Raw genomic sequence first — 13,728 nt, forward strand, 5'->3', positions numbered from 1 at the left:
CACTACCAGATCACTCACAAACGAAACATTCACCGGCTTCTCGTATCCACAAGCTCCCCCGCTCGCCATCTCGCCCGCACACACGCTGGCGGTCGCCAGCTGGGGAGGGCTCGTGCACCCCATGCGCCGGCGGCTAGGGGCCGGCCGGGAAGGGCCTGTGCGTTGGCGGCGGCCAGCGGCCAGGGGGCCGGCCGGGGAGGCCCTGGCGGCAGCCAGTGGAGGGAGGAGGGAGGAGGGAGGAGAAGAGGGAGGAGAGGAAGTGGTGGAGGGAAAGAGAGGTTGGTGGTGGGTTGGGAAAGGATAAGGTATTAGTGGGGGGGGGGGGGGAGAGGCCGGTGGGGTGGCGATAAGTTAAGGCTGGTGCGGAGAGAGAGTAGATCGGGAGGAATAAAAAAAAGAGTAGTTCCGGTTGTTGGTTCCAACCGGGATTAAAAGTTCCACTTTTATCGCAGTTGGAACCACCAACCAGGACTAAAAGGGTTCTGAGGGACTACAAAATTTAGACTCGGGACTAATACCTCCTTAGTCCTGAATCCGATTTGTTTCAAGATTTTTATTAAGGATCGAAAATCTCGTTTCTCTACTACTACCGGTGCATCTCTCTCTGCCTGCCGCTGGCCTCGGCGGCGGCTCACGCAGGAAGCGGGCAGGCGAGTGTCCGCCCTCCTTGCGCCGCAGACCCGAGACGAATGGATTTTGGGAGAGAGCGAGCGACAAGCGTCCACCCCCATGCGATCCTCTTCGTGCCAAGATGCCCAAGAACCCCTAGCAATATCTTACCATACCTTTCTTTTTTGCAAAGTTGCCGTGATACTTGTGCGTGTGTATCCCATTCTTTTGTAAAATGGATATTCTTACCAATTTTGGAACGCGCAAGCTATTTTTTAAAAATCACCGTGAAATCTTTTGACAATTTTTTGCGAACTTTCTTAGAAGAAATGTTCTAGAAAGATTGCATAGAATTTGCAAAAGAGAATTTTGACCTTGAAAGGTTTTTTCAATCTTGATAGAAAATATTTTTCTAATAGCTCCTCCAAAAACATTTTGGGAAAATGTTCATGATAATTGATACATTCATTTAAATTCTTTCAACGATCTTTTCCAAAACAATATTTTTTACCAAGCTCTGGTGAAAACTATTTTTTTTAAAACATCACACGTTCCTACTATGAACTCGTAGACCGTGGATATCTCTCGTAAGAGAAGCTGTCGATATCATGTATTGACCGAGCGATTTCATCAAATGTAAGTTCAAAAATTCCACCAACCAAGAAATGGTGAGAGTTACATCTACTAAAGAAGAGCTAAAGTCCCATTATGAGCATGTTACACGCAGGGGTGGGGGCTTAGGCCCCTGTAAGGAAAATAGCCCTAGGCTATATTGATTTTGGTGATTAATGATAATATAATCATTGGGACTAATGTGTTTGCAAGATGTACCTTTGTAGGTGTTTTATAGGTCCTAAGGATGAATTATAAAACCATCAAAATGAGAAGAAAAAGAAAGACTTAGAAGAATTCTACGACATCCAAATGATAGTAAAAAATCCAGAGATAGTCTTATTTTAAGCCTTACGAATGATGGTGATGAAGCCGGGACAAAGACATGTGAAGATTTGAAGCGAATCGTGCTGAAAATATGCATCAACACATTCCACCGACTCATACTCTGGTAACAGTAACCATCACCGATTCAGTCGATGACCACAGGCAGGGCCAAGGTAGGCGCATGCACTATTACCACCGATTCATAATCTGTAACAGTAATCGTCACCGATTCAGTTTGTGACCACATGCAGGGCCAAGGTAGGCACTTGACTGTTACCATCAATTCATAATCTGGTAACAGTAACCGTCACCAATTCAGTTTGTGACTATATGCAGAGCCAAGGTAGGCGCGTGCACTGTTTACCACCGATTCATACTTTGGTAACAGTAACCATCACCAAATCAGTTGGTGATCGTCGGCTTGGCTCAGTATCGTCTTAAAATCGGCTCTGGAAGGTTTGGAGTATAATTTGGGCCTCACCGATTCATACAATGGCTACAATAACCTTGGCAGCGAATGAGTCGGTGATATGTAGAAAGTTACAACGGCTATGTAACGGCTAATTTCTTGGCTTTGCCCAGCCATTTCATGTGTGTTAGAGCTTGGAGAAGCTATAAGCTTAGTTCTCACATACACACAAGTGCTCTATCCACCAAACAACCTTTCGTCCACTCTTTAGTACCGGTCACATTTTGACCCGGTACTAATATTAGCATTAGTATCGGGTCCAAATTTGGGACCCCCGGAGGTTTTTTAGTACCGGCTGGTAACACCACCCGGTACTAAAGGGGCACTTTTAGTACCGAGTGGTGTTATGACCTGGTACTAAAGGCCCTCCACGGGTTACTTCAAAAGGAAAGCATATCTACCTCCATCACATGCGCTGCGTAGGTAGGATGGCAAGGAAGGCTTGTGCGAGGCTTGAGGTTGTGGGTTCAAATCCCACGGACTGCGCACAACGTGAGGCTTTATTTTTTAGCGCAAAACAAGTTAGTACCACTTGGTGTTACCAACCAGCACTAAAGGTACCGGTTATCCGGTACTAAATGCCCCCCTTTTTAGTACCGACATAGCAATACCGGTTGTATAACTGGTACTAAAGGGGGGTTTGGAACCGGTACTGAAAGTGGAATCCCCAGTAGTGGCAATTAGCATAAGTCTTAGGTCTTGATTAGTGCTAGTTTAGGTCTATTAGCGCATTGCTTTGGTGTTTAACCTAGAGTTAGGCGAGGTTTGCACACCTCCTTTGTATCGGTGCTTGCACGCACCAAGAGTTGTAAATCCGGAGCTTGTAAGTCTTGCGAGACTCTCCAACCGCATTTGTGGAGCGGCCGTCGGTGCTTGTGAGAGGGAGGAGAGGCCCTTGATGTTTTGATGAAGCCCTACCATGTGAAAGCGGCAAGGAGCATCCGGGAAAGGCTAGACGGAGACCCACTTGTGTGTGGGGAATGCCCGTCGGCTATCCACGGAGTTAGTTGACCGGGGAGTTTATACCTTTACGTGGGCATTCCCGGGCTCCAACAATAAGGACTAGTGGAAAGCTTTGCTTTCCGATACCTCGGTAAAAATCGCCATATCACCACGCCAGGAGTTTGCCTTCTCTACCTCATTTACCTTCCGTATTTCTTATTGCACTTACAATTCCGCGTTTACCTTTCCTAGAATTGCCATGTGTAGTTTATAAGATTGGAACCTAAAGTGCAAAACTCTTTTGCGGTAGAGATAGCAACACATAGAAAAATCTAGTGCACATCTAGATAGAAATCGATATAGATTTTTATATGTGCTTGGAGCCTTAATTTTTAGAACACCCAATTCATCCCCCTTTTAGTGTGTCACGATCCCTTCAGCCCCCACTAAGGTTCTGCTTGGATCCCATCAACTGGCTGAATTTTAGCTATGTATCTGTTTGGATCCTTAATTAAACTTTAGCTATGAACCACATTGGTGGTGGTTTATCTGTGGTGAGTACATTGGCATGTGGGAGCGTCTGTCGGAGTGGAGCTTGCAAGAAGGCAGGGAGGATGGCGATGGACCATTGATGGGAAGTACACGAGGGTAGGGTCCGGCTCCAAGGCACGTCAAGAATTTGGAAAAATTGGGCTCCTCCTAGAGTCAAATTCTTCACTTGGTTGGGGAAAAAAAAAAGAAAAAAAGGTCGCATCTGGACAGCTGACCGATGTCGACGACATGGTCTGGATGCCCGCGATCAATGTTGGCTCTGCAGGAAGATGAGACCTGCAACCATATCCTTGTGGGTGCGCGTTTGCCAAGGAAATTTGGTGGGACACCCTGTCATGGATGGGCGGCTGTCAATGCCACTTTGCACCTGGAAGCTATTCTATGCAAGGCTGAGACGGCAACATCCAAAGGAGCGACGGAAAGGCTTGGACACCCTATTCATGCTGGTCATCTGGAGTTTATGGAAGGAACATAACGCGGGGGTGTTCAACCAGTGCTCCTCCTCGACTCAGGAGCTTCTACAACGCATCAAGCAAGAGTCTGAGCACTGGGTACTGGCGGGGGCTCGTCAACTAGGTCGTCTGTTCATTGAGTAATAGCTAGTAGCTCCATGCCGGTCTTATGCCGGAGTGGTTGTCTGGTTGTCATCCAGTCGTCTATTTTCATGCTTGCATGCGTGTGCGGGCAGGCGTGCGTGAACTGTTCACTGCCGGAGTTTTCATCTCCGCTATTTCTCCTTTTCCTACTTATAATACAATAAAATACAATAATGATGTGAGCTCTCCTATGTAATCGAGAAAATAAGTTTAGCTAGTGTCTTACCTACCGCCCAGCTAAAGGTTTAGCTTGCTCGCAGCTAACCACCAAACAAGATCTAAGCTAGATGCACCATATAATTCTCCGAAAATTTAAGCTCTTAACCCTTCCAGTATTCAATCAACTACAAACTGGCCTCCCTCCTAGATGTTTTCTTTCTTGTTCCTGTACACGCAACGTACAGTGAGAAAATAATTAACAACTGCAAATACCTTCTAACTTCTCCATGTCCATGAAACTCGAGCTAGCTCCACGCTCCCTTCGTTCTTTGGCGGCCTAGCTAGCTGCCTTACATACTGTAGTCTTGTGCCTTTTCTTTTTGGCCAATAATGGAGTCATTCACCAGCAACCATACTTTCGTTTACTTGTCCAGGCACGATTAATCACGAACAAACAACTTAGAAAGCCACACCGTGTTGTGGTCAATTCTCTCAGACTCCGTTTGGATGTCGATATTGAAGGTCTTGACATTGAATTGGGTCAAATACCAAATCAGACTAGTATTGGTATTGAGTTACAATACTAAAGCTATTGTTTGGATGTAGATGAAATTGCTAAATGGAATCCAAGAAGCTAGCAAATACTAATTCGTGTTTGGATGTCCATACCGTGGCATTTAACAATTGACCATCTTCTCCTCCTCTCCACCTCGGCCATGCTGGCGGCGGCACTCGCCCGCGCCACCAATGCCTTGCCAGAGAAGACAGCTGTCATCATCCGGGACGGAGCTCCCCGCGCTGCCCACACCTCGCCCGGGGGGGGGGGGGGGGCACTGGAGCAGCGCCTGAGAGGCACTGCATCTTCTCCTCCTCCTCTCTGCCGCACCCATGGGTCATGACCCAGCAGCCACGAGAGAAGGATGCACGCGCTCCGGCTGCTGCTAACGCCTGCTTCCTTGCTGCTGCGTCGCCGCGAGGACTGAATGAAGGGGAGGAAATGAGGGGAAAGCCAGCCATGGGTGTAGGCGGAGGTGCTCAGGCTCTATTGGAGAGGCAGACTGGGCGGGGAGATAGCTAAGGCCGGAAGAACGGACCTGTGCACCGCCATTGAGCTGCTGCTTTGCTTCAAGGGCGCAGAACTACAGATCTAGCCAAGGAAGCGCCAGGCGTGAGGAAGAAAGAGGCAGCAGGGAGCTCCAACGCGGCGGCCGAGAACCAGCGGAGGGAGCTCCCGGTGGTAGGACTTTGCTGAGGGTCGGCCGCCGGCGGGGAGGTGATCGTCGGAGAGGGAACTAGCCATGGCCCATGGGGCTCTTGTTTTGTTTCGAGGGGCAGGCGAAGGGAAGATTGCGGGATGAATTCAGTGCAATACGGAGGGTGTGAGCTCTGAATTGTTCACGAGCGCATACAGGAGAAACGAATACCACGCGGTATTCCGCAGCGTTTCCGTTTCCTAATTCACGTGACATCCAAACGGCAGCATTCGCGACTGCAAATTCCAATGCCCGATTCTACGCCTCAATGCTGACATCCAAACAGGGTGTCAGTTGTTCATGATCAGTTGCCACAGCTCACGCACGGGGGCACGTGTGGTTCTAGACACCTCTGATCCCACTCCACACCACAGCAGTGCAAACGCATGGCATGGGCATGAAGCAACGGCGTTGGCGGTGATGCCATGAAAAAAGAAGATGAAATCGCGCGATTGCCTTTTTGTGTTGACGAGCGGCAAAGAAGCGATCGCGTCAATAGAGAAAAGCATCGGTAGAATGTAAGGAACCACCCAAATTATCTCAACTAAATCGGGTTATCATCCATTGATCGACTCCACTTAATCGAAATAATCCCGGTAGTTCTCGGTATGCGCCTCAAGCATCCCCTAGGAACAACACGCATACCATTTTTACATCATGGCAACCATCACAAGAATACATATGAGAGCAAATTTTAAACCTTGTTTACAAGTTTTGATCATCTTACAAAAAATCGGAGATTATAATTACAACATATAGCAACTAGAACATGAGAGTTTTCATTGACTAAAAGGGAGGTTCTTATTGAACTTAGATTTAGCCTAGGTCTAGTGGCTATCCTATCATGTTATTTTTAGATTGAGAGTTAAATTGCAGCGGGAAAATAATAAATAATAAGATGCAATAATGATGTCCTTGCACATAAGACACCACCTGCACAAGCTTAGAGCAACCTCCACCATCCATCCACTTTGCCGGCTCTGGTGGGATGAATGTGGCCATCGCTCACAACAAGGAAACCTGCCAAACAACTTAATGGCAACACCGTAAGTACATTGCGTACTTGTAGTGCTTATCCATAATACAATATATTTGGTGGATGCACGAGGCTTGTCAAGTTTTATCATTAAACCATAAATTGTGAGCATGTTTTGTTAAGTGAATAAGCAAAAGACATAGCATCTATAATTCTACATCAAGCATCAATACAATTGCATAAGTAAAGTGATCATATGTCATGAGCTCAATCTTCCATAAACCCCATTCGGTAACTCTACTTTGAAATTCAAAACTCAGGAGCATGTTCTGTGACCTGGAGCGAGGCTATTGCAAGAAATTAGTACCCTGTAGGGGTGTACAACTTTTCCCACACGAGACATAAGACCAACAACCATACCCTTGGTCTAGGATAAGTGTTGATTCATGCGCCCAGCCGTTCACATACCTACACCTGACTATAAATGAACGGTCCGAAATGTATAGATGCACCGGACACGGCCGATCACACCTCATCCCATCCCACGCCGAATCCGGTCAAGACAAGGTGCGACTTATGCTACTTGGCTTACCATTCCCATATTAAGTATGTGGTTTGTATGGAATAGTGCTCAAGAGTCTAGCTACAAAGATTGGTCCTTAACCAACTCAAACAAGTCTAAGTCAAGTGAGCTCCAATCTCAACATGACTCTACCATTCTTGCTCAAGTCCGAATCATCATTCGTAGTTGCTCAGTTTTAATCCATTCATGGCTACTCAAGTATTAATTAAGCAAGAATCCTACAACTCGCGAGTGGGGGTGACCTTGCCACTCCTCGACTTCTACCGAGAACTAAGCATGGCTAAGAAATTATATCGAGATTTCTAGCATTCATACTTTTACTAAATAAGTTGGGCTAACACCTAGAGTTGACATGTCTAATAGGTTCTACTCATGCATATGTCTAGATAGAGCTAAGCCCATGCACAACCATTAATAAATAATAGCATTTCACATTTAGAAAATAGAGTTGAGATACATAGGTGCCTGCCTGAGATTGGTGCTCCAAGAATGCAACACTCCGGAACGTCATCCTCTACGAGATTAGATGAATGCATGAATTAGAAAGGATGAATTAAATGTATATGCATATGAGATGCAATGACTTATGAGAAGTAAAGGCTAAGATGATTTCAGGTCATCAAGCAAGTTATTAAAGATTAGAAGTAGAGCACACAAGCGTAACATAGAGAGAATGCGTCAAAATAATAACTCATACATGTGCACATACATTCTAAGACAAGTTGTAGTATGAAAAGTTTATTAACACTAGTTGTGCTATTTTTAGTTGTCATATAAACTATCACATAATTAAATTATCACAACATAAAGCATCAACCATAGAAATTATCTCATGATTGTTACCAACATTAATAAATGAACATGCTCAAGTAAGCTAGTTAGTTACACTAGTTAACCAACCTTAGACAATTCATGAATTAATGGGGTACTAGCACATCACATCTTAGCTAAGAGTAGTAAAGTTATTCCCTAAATTAGAGGTTACCTAAACTTGTCATACTTGATAAGTTATGGCAAGCATCATCATTCTATGTTGTATCATGAAGGTTTCTAATCATAAAGCTATAGCACATTTAACCTTAGCTAACAAAGGTGGTTTTATAGACCACATGAGCACAATTGATTAAAAATGCATTTTGCAAGCAAGCTAGTTTTAGAATAAGCATATAACTACGGTTGTATCCTTATACAATGGTCTCATGAGGGTCAACAATTAAAAACAGTATATCATGATCATAGGTAACTAACAAGATTGGTTTCATGATTTTAGAAGCATCTCTATATAATTGATCATCTATTTAACAAGCTAAGAAATATTATAATTAAATACTTCATAAACTATGTAAGTGTATGATCAATTCATAAGACATATTAATTTAAAACAGTAGTTGATAGTTAAAGGAAGTTATCAAAGTTGGATCCATAATTTTAGAAGCACATATGAAATTATTATGCATTTTACTAATCAACTAGGTTCAAATATATCTAAAACTGGATCAATCTGCACACAAATAATGCAAACAAGTACTTCCATTGGATTATACATACCATAAGTGAACTAGAAAAATTTGGTTCATAATTTTTGGACTAATAGAGAATTAATCATACAATTAACAAGATAAACACTCATCTAATTAATCAGGTAACTAATTAATTATTTTATGAGCAAAAATATTTTTAACAGATACTAGATATCATTATTAAATCAAAAAAATTTGTTTCACATCTTTCTGAGCTAATCCAATTTTATATGGATTATACAAGATGGTACATGCTTATGCATTCAAACAAACAAGGTTGGCTGGGTTGGTACCGTGTACATGCAGACCGTCCGCTCATAGGGGGTGGACCGTTGGCCGGTACAGTGGAGGGCGGGCTCCAGAAACATATTGATTCTGTGTAAACTTGGGAATTGAACCGTGGACCGTCCGCCATACAAAGATGTGCCGAGTAGTAGAAATGAACCGGTTCTGTGTGAATTTTGGGGGTGAACCACGGACAATCCGTGGGTGGGTGGCGGACCATGCGCCATACAAATTTCTAGGGACGCATTTTTGTGCAGAGGCTTGATGTGTTGGGTCACGATTCACGGACCGTCCGCCCCTAGGTTACGGACCGTACGGTGCCGGTTGAGGCTCACCGGCAAGATCGTCGGCGGGAGTTCCGACCACGGTTTTGGGTGCCGTTTGTTTCTACAACTTCCTATAGATACGGGGAACTCGTTTTGGGTGAGGGATTTGACATGCATGAGGTATTTGGAGCTCTAGACCAACAATGGTGATGAAGCCATGGATGGGCTTTGGGGCTTGATTGAGGGCAAAATGAAGATAATGAGCAGTGAGGGGAGCTCACCGGCAATGAGTAGAGCACGAGCAAGGGACCTCTTGTTGGAGTAGGGCGGCATTGGAGTAGATCAGGTCGAGTTGATCCTAGAGAGCTTGAGGATGAGGAAGAAGAAGCTTGGGGATGTCCTTCTCCTTGGTCTTCGACGAGGAAGAGGTGGACAAGGTGATGGGGAAGCTCGTCGACGATGTCCTCCGGCAAACTCCAGCGAGGGTGGTGGTGGATTTGGTAGGGGAGAGGAGTTCTCTCTTCATGGTTTGGTTGGGGAAGAAGGAAGGGAGGGAAAGAGCTTCCGTGTGAGAGAGGGTAGCAGGGAGAGGGAGGGGGGCACTGGTGGGGTGGAGTGGACGGTGGGGCCACGCGGGGGCACGTGGCACAGCTTCTCTGTGCACGTGACACGCACACTATTGGAATATATGGGCTTGGCCCATTTATTTATTCAATTAAAAGCCCACTAATAAATGCTAGAGAGTTAAGTGTTTAGTCCCACATGGAGATTTGAAGAGAATCATAATTGACTTAAATGGTGGACTCTGTGTACACCAATTGTGAAGTCAATAAAGGAGATTGGCGTGCCACACGCACGTGCGTGCTTGCTCGCCTCGTTGGGCCGGGCCAGGGGTGTGGACGTGGTCGTGGAGTGGCGTGGCATGGCGTGGCGTGTTGAGATGAGACGAACGATGCGACGTGATGCGGTGCGGTGAACCTTTTGCCGATCATCAAAGTCATCAATTGAAAGAATTCACTCCAGTAACGACTAAGGAATAAACTCTGAAATATTCCAATGGTTACTGATTTGATTGCATTTGATGGCTGGGCGAATTGATTACGTTAGATGACTGTGTTGACTATTGGCGTCCAGGTTCATCCCCTCTCTCTCACTACTCGCCTATATAAGGCGCCCTCCTCTTCCTGCTAGAAATGTACCAAGGTATTCCTTTCAGGAGACCTCTCTCTTCTCCCTGTCTTTTGTTGCTCTCTTTGCATTCCCATCGCCAGGCACTGCGCGCACAAGTTCTGGCAAGAGCAGAGCCTCCGGAACCTCGCCTTCTGCTGGAGATCCTGCTCAGGATAGGCGGGTGATAAGATTTTTGGGGAGCGTTCAACGTGATTGCTCGCTCCCTCCCTGTTCGTCTGCAACCTCTACAGCCGACCCCTGCAACGTCTACTTCCTGGTGGGCGACCTCTGCATTGTCTACTTCCTGGTGGCCGAGGACTTGTTTGTCTACAACGTCTTCTTCCTGGTGGCCGCGCTGATTGACTACGTCCTCTTCTTCCGCCTACTTCTCGGAGGTTGTTCGAGGGACTGAATGTGGCGGATCCACTTCGGATTTGCTTGGTTAAGCATGATTTAGCCGCATGACATGCGACTCTCATACCTAATCCGAGCAAACACGAAGTGCCGTCGGATTTCATCCGATTTAACCACTTGAACAGGACCGAATAGCAAACCCACACGAAGGTGAGCGGTTCCAGAGAATACAACAAGTCCACTAAGTTAACAAATTACCCATTTAGTTTGTCCATAAAACACATCAGAGTTTACAAGGTTCAGAAGAAAACAACAGAAGGTAAAACACTAGCGGAAGCGAACTCGTCGGGGTCGGACATCCCTGGTGAGGCCAACCGGGACGTCAATGATCCCTCTCCTCACCGTCCGAGGAGGGATCCCACTCGACCGTCCAACCCGGAGGGAGTTGGGGCAGCCAAGTGCCAGCAGAAGGGAGCTCAGAAGCAGCAACTTCACCTGAAAAAGAGGAGCCACAACAAGGCTAAGCTACTAAGCTCAACAAGACTTAACCGACAGGGAGCGCTAAACTACCTCTTCTAGACATGCAAGGCTTTTGGCTGAGGGGTTTGTTTGCCAAAGCGCTAGATGTATCCTTACTTTCAAGTTTTAGCTCCGATTCTAAGTTCATTATCCGGTCTAAGTTTGCAACCTATTCTAAGCAACCATAGAACCAACCAAAAGGTATATATATCATCAACAAAACCATGTCATCATCAGATTCCTTGTTTACTCAGGGTGACATAGCGATCAAGCAGTCTCAAACTGTGAGAGGCAGACGAATCGATTCGAGTTTCTTAACCATGCATGGCGAACCTAATCTCACGACATCCGCGCACCACAAGGGCCGCTTCCTGTGTCGGCCGTCCCCATCAATTCCCAGGCGCGTGTCAGGTCCAAACTTCCCTTGGCATGCAATGCTCCACAGTCCCGGCCTCTGCCGTACTGTGACCGCACTTGCACCCACATGATGCACCATGGGAACCTCGTTCCAGGGACAGCAGGGGTATAAGCCACGCCCTAGTTCAATCAGGTACTAGGCTTCCCCATCCCATACTAGGTATGAGATTAGTACCTTCAAACACTTGATCATGAACACCACCACTGTCGGACCTTAGCAAGTTTCATAGACAGACGGGGCGATCATCCGACCACTAAAGAGTTACCCAAAACCCTGCCCCGTCCATCGTCCTTATAGTTGTAACAGAAGGTAAACATCCAACTCCTACAACTCGCGAGTGACAGGGAATCACTCGGCTTTTACCGTTTCCTATTTAAGCAAGCATCTACTCGGTCCAACAGCTAGTGTTCAGATCAGGGGAGCTAAGTTATGCATCTAGGGTTCCAAACAACTCCTATACGTAAATGCACAAGCATGTTAAAGAAGGCATGCGCAATTTTGGTAAAACATAGGGGATTCATGCATCCGGGGCTTGCCTTCGAGCAAGGAGGAAGGGAACTGCTCGACTTCTGGGGCAGCTTCGGCTTCTGGGGGCAGGAGCTCAGCTACACCGTCGTCTTCTGGCGCCGGGTGCAGCTCGTAGTAGCCGTCGGCGAGACGCAGCTCTACACGAATGCAATGCATTAGTTAGTATAGACGGTTATTTCAACAGCAACACTTGCAAGTCTGAGCCCAAAAACTTGTGACAAGTTACAGGAGGGTGGGGAGGTTCAAAGGAGTTGATGGAGATCGAGAGGTAAGGGTCGGAGGGAAGGAACTTATGATCTGACCCTTAATCTAGAGGGTTTGATGTACTAGGCGTCCTCAGACTCAACGCTGAAAGGTCCCCAAGTTTTACACATACACCCTCGGTTCAAATAAAAAGATACAGCCGAGCCCTCGGGCGAGGCGGAGAAGGGTTGGCGGAACAGACAGGGTCGAACGAGACGGAACCGGGGTCGGGCGGATAAGAGGGGTCGGGCGAAGCGAACAAGGGTCGGGCGGATAAGAGGGGTCGGGCGAAGCGAACAAGGGTCGGCAGCCTACCTTCGTCTTACAAAGGAGGCTTGGGTGGAAGAACTAAGGGCTTGGGATGGCGGCGAGAATGTCCGGCGGCGGCGGTGCTTCTTGTGGATCACAAGCAAGCTCTTGGGCGGCACTGAGAGCAGTGGTTGGCGGATCGGGGAAAGCGGTGGTGCTTGAGCAGAGAGGAGAGTTCCTCAGACTTAAGTGGTGGCGCTGTGGGCTCGAACAGGGAGCAAGAGAGATGGCAGCTAGGGCAAGGGAAACTCCGGCGGGGCTTCTGCATTCCCTTTTATAGCGGCGCGGGAGTGAGAAGGGGGGGGGGGAGCGGCGCGAAGGCCGGGGAAGAAGCGATGGAGTGCTCTGCCCGGGCGGCGATTGAGCGACGAGGGCTTTGGAGCAGGACTTCGGGGATGACGCTGGCGGTCATTGGGCACTGACGTCAGGGCGGTGCAGGCGCGGGTTTGCCGGTGGTTGAGATTTGGCGGAGGCGGGCGTCGTCGTGCGGTGGATCTGATGGAAGTGACCGGGAAAACGGCGCTAGGAACGAGGGCGCACAGGTGAGAAGACAGGCGGCTGCGGGCGCACGGGCGAGCGCGGAGCAACAGATTGTCAGGGCGGCTTCTGACAGGGCGGAAAAAGGAGCTGTTGCTGCCGCGGTCTGGGTTGGCAGAGGAGGAATCGTCGTGGAGCGAAGACCGGGGCGGCGCGACTGTGGCGAGGTGACGGAAAAGACGGGCGGCATCGGCTCTGCGGCCGGGATCTGGCGATGTGATGATGGGCGTGGGCGGCGAGGTGCTGCAGAAAGGGTTGCAGAGGGGCTTCCGCTGCGATTGGGGAAGAGGGCGCGAGAATCCATCCGGTCGCGGGCCGAAGATGAGGCGGAGCGGCGGGCGTCGGAGGAGTTGAGCCACGCGGCGGGTGAAAACTGAAGCGGGCATGCAACTCGAGTGCGCCTGTCGCGGGAGATCTGGGGGAAAAGATCTCGTGGGCCCACCGGTCAGTCTCGGTGGTCCACTGCTCGAACTGGAGGGCGATGCTGCGGGATGGCTTAGG

Source organism: Setaria viridis, chromosome 2, assembly GCF_005286985.2.
Source record: "Setaria viridis chromosome 2, Setaria_viridis_v4.0, whole genome shotgun sequence".
Lineage (NCBI taxonomy): Eukaryota > Viridiplantae > Streptophyta > Magnoliopsida > Poales > Poaceae > Setaria > Setaria viridis.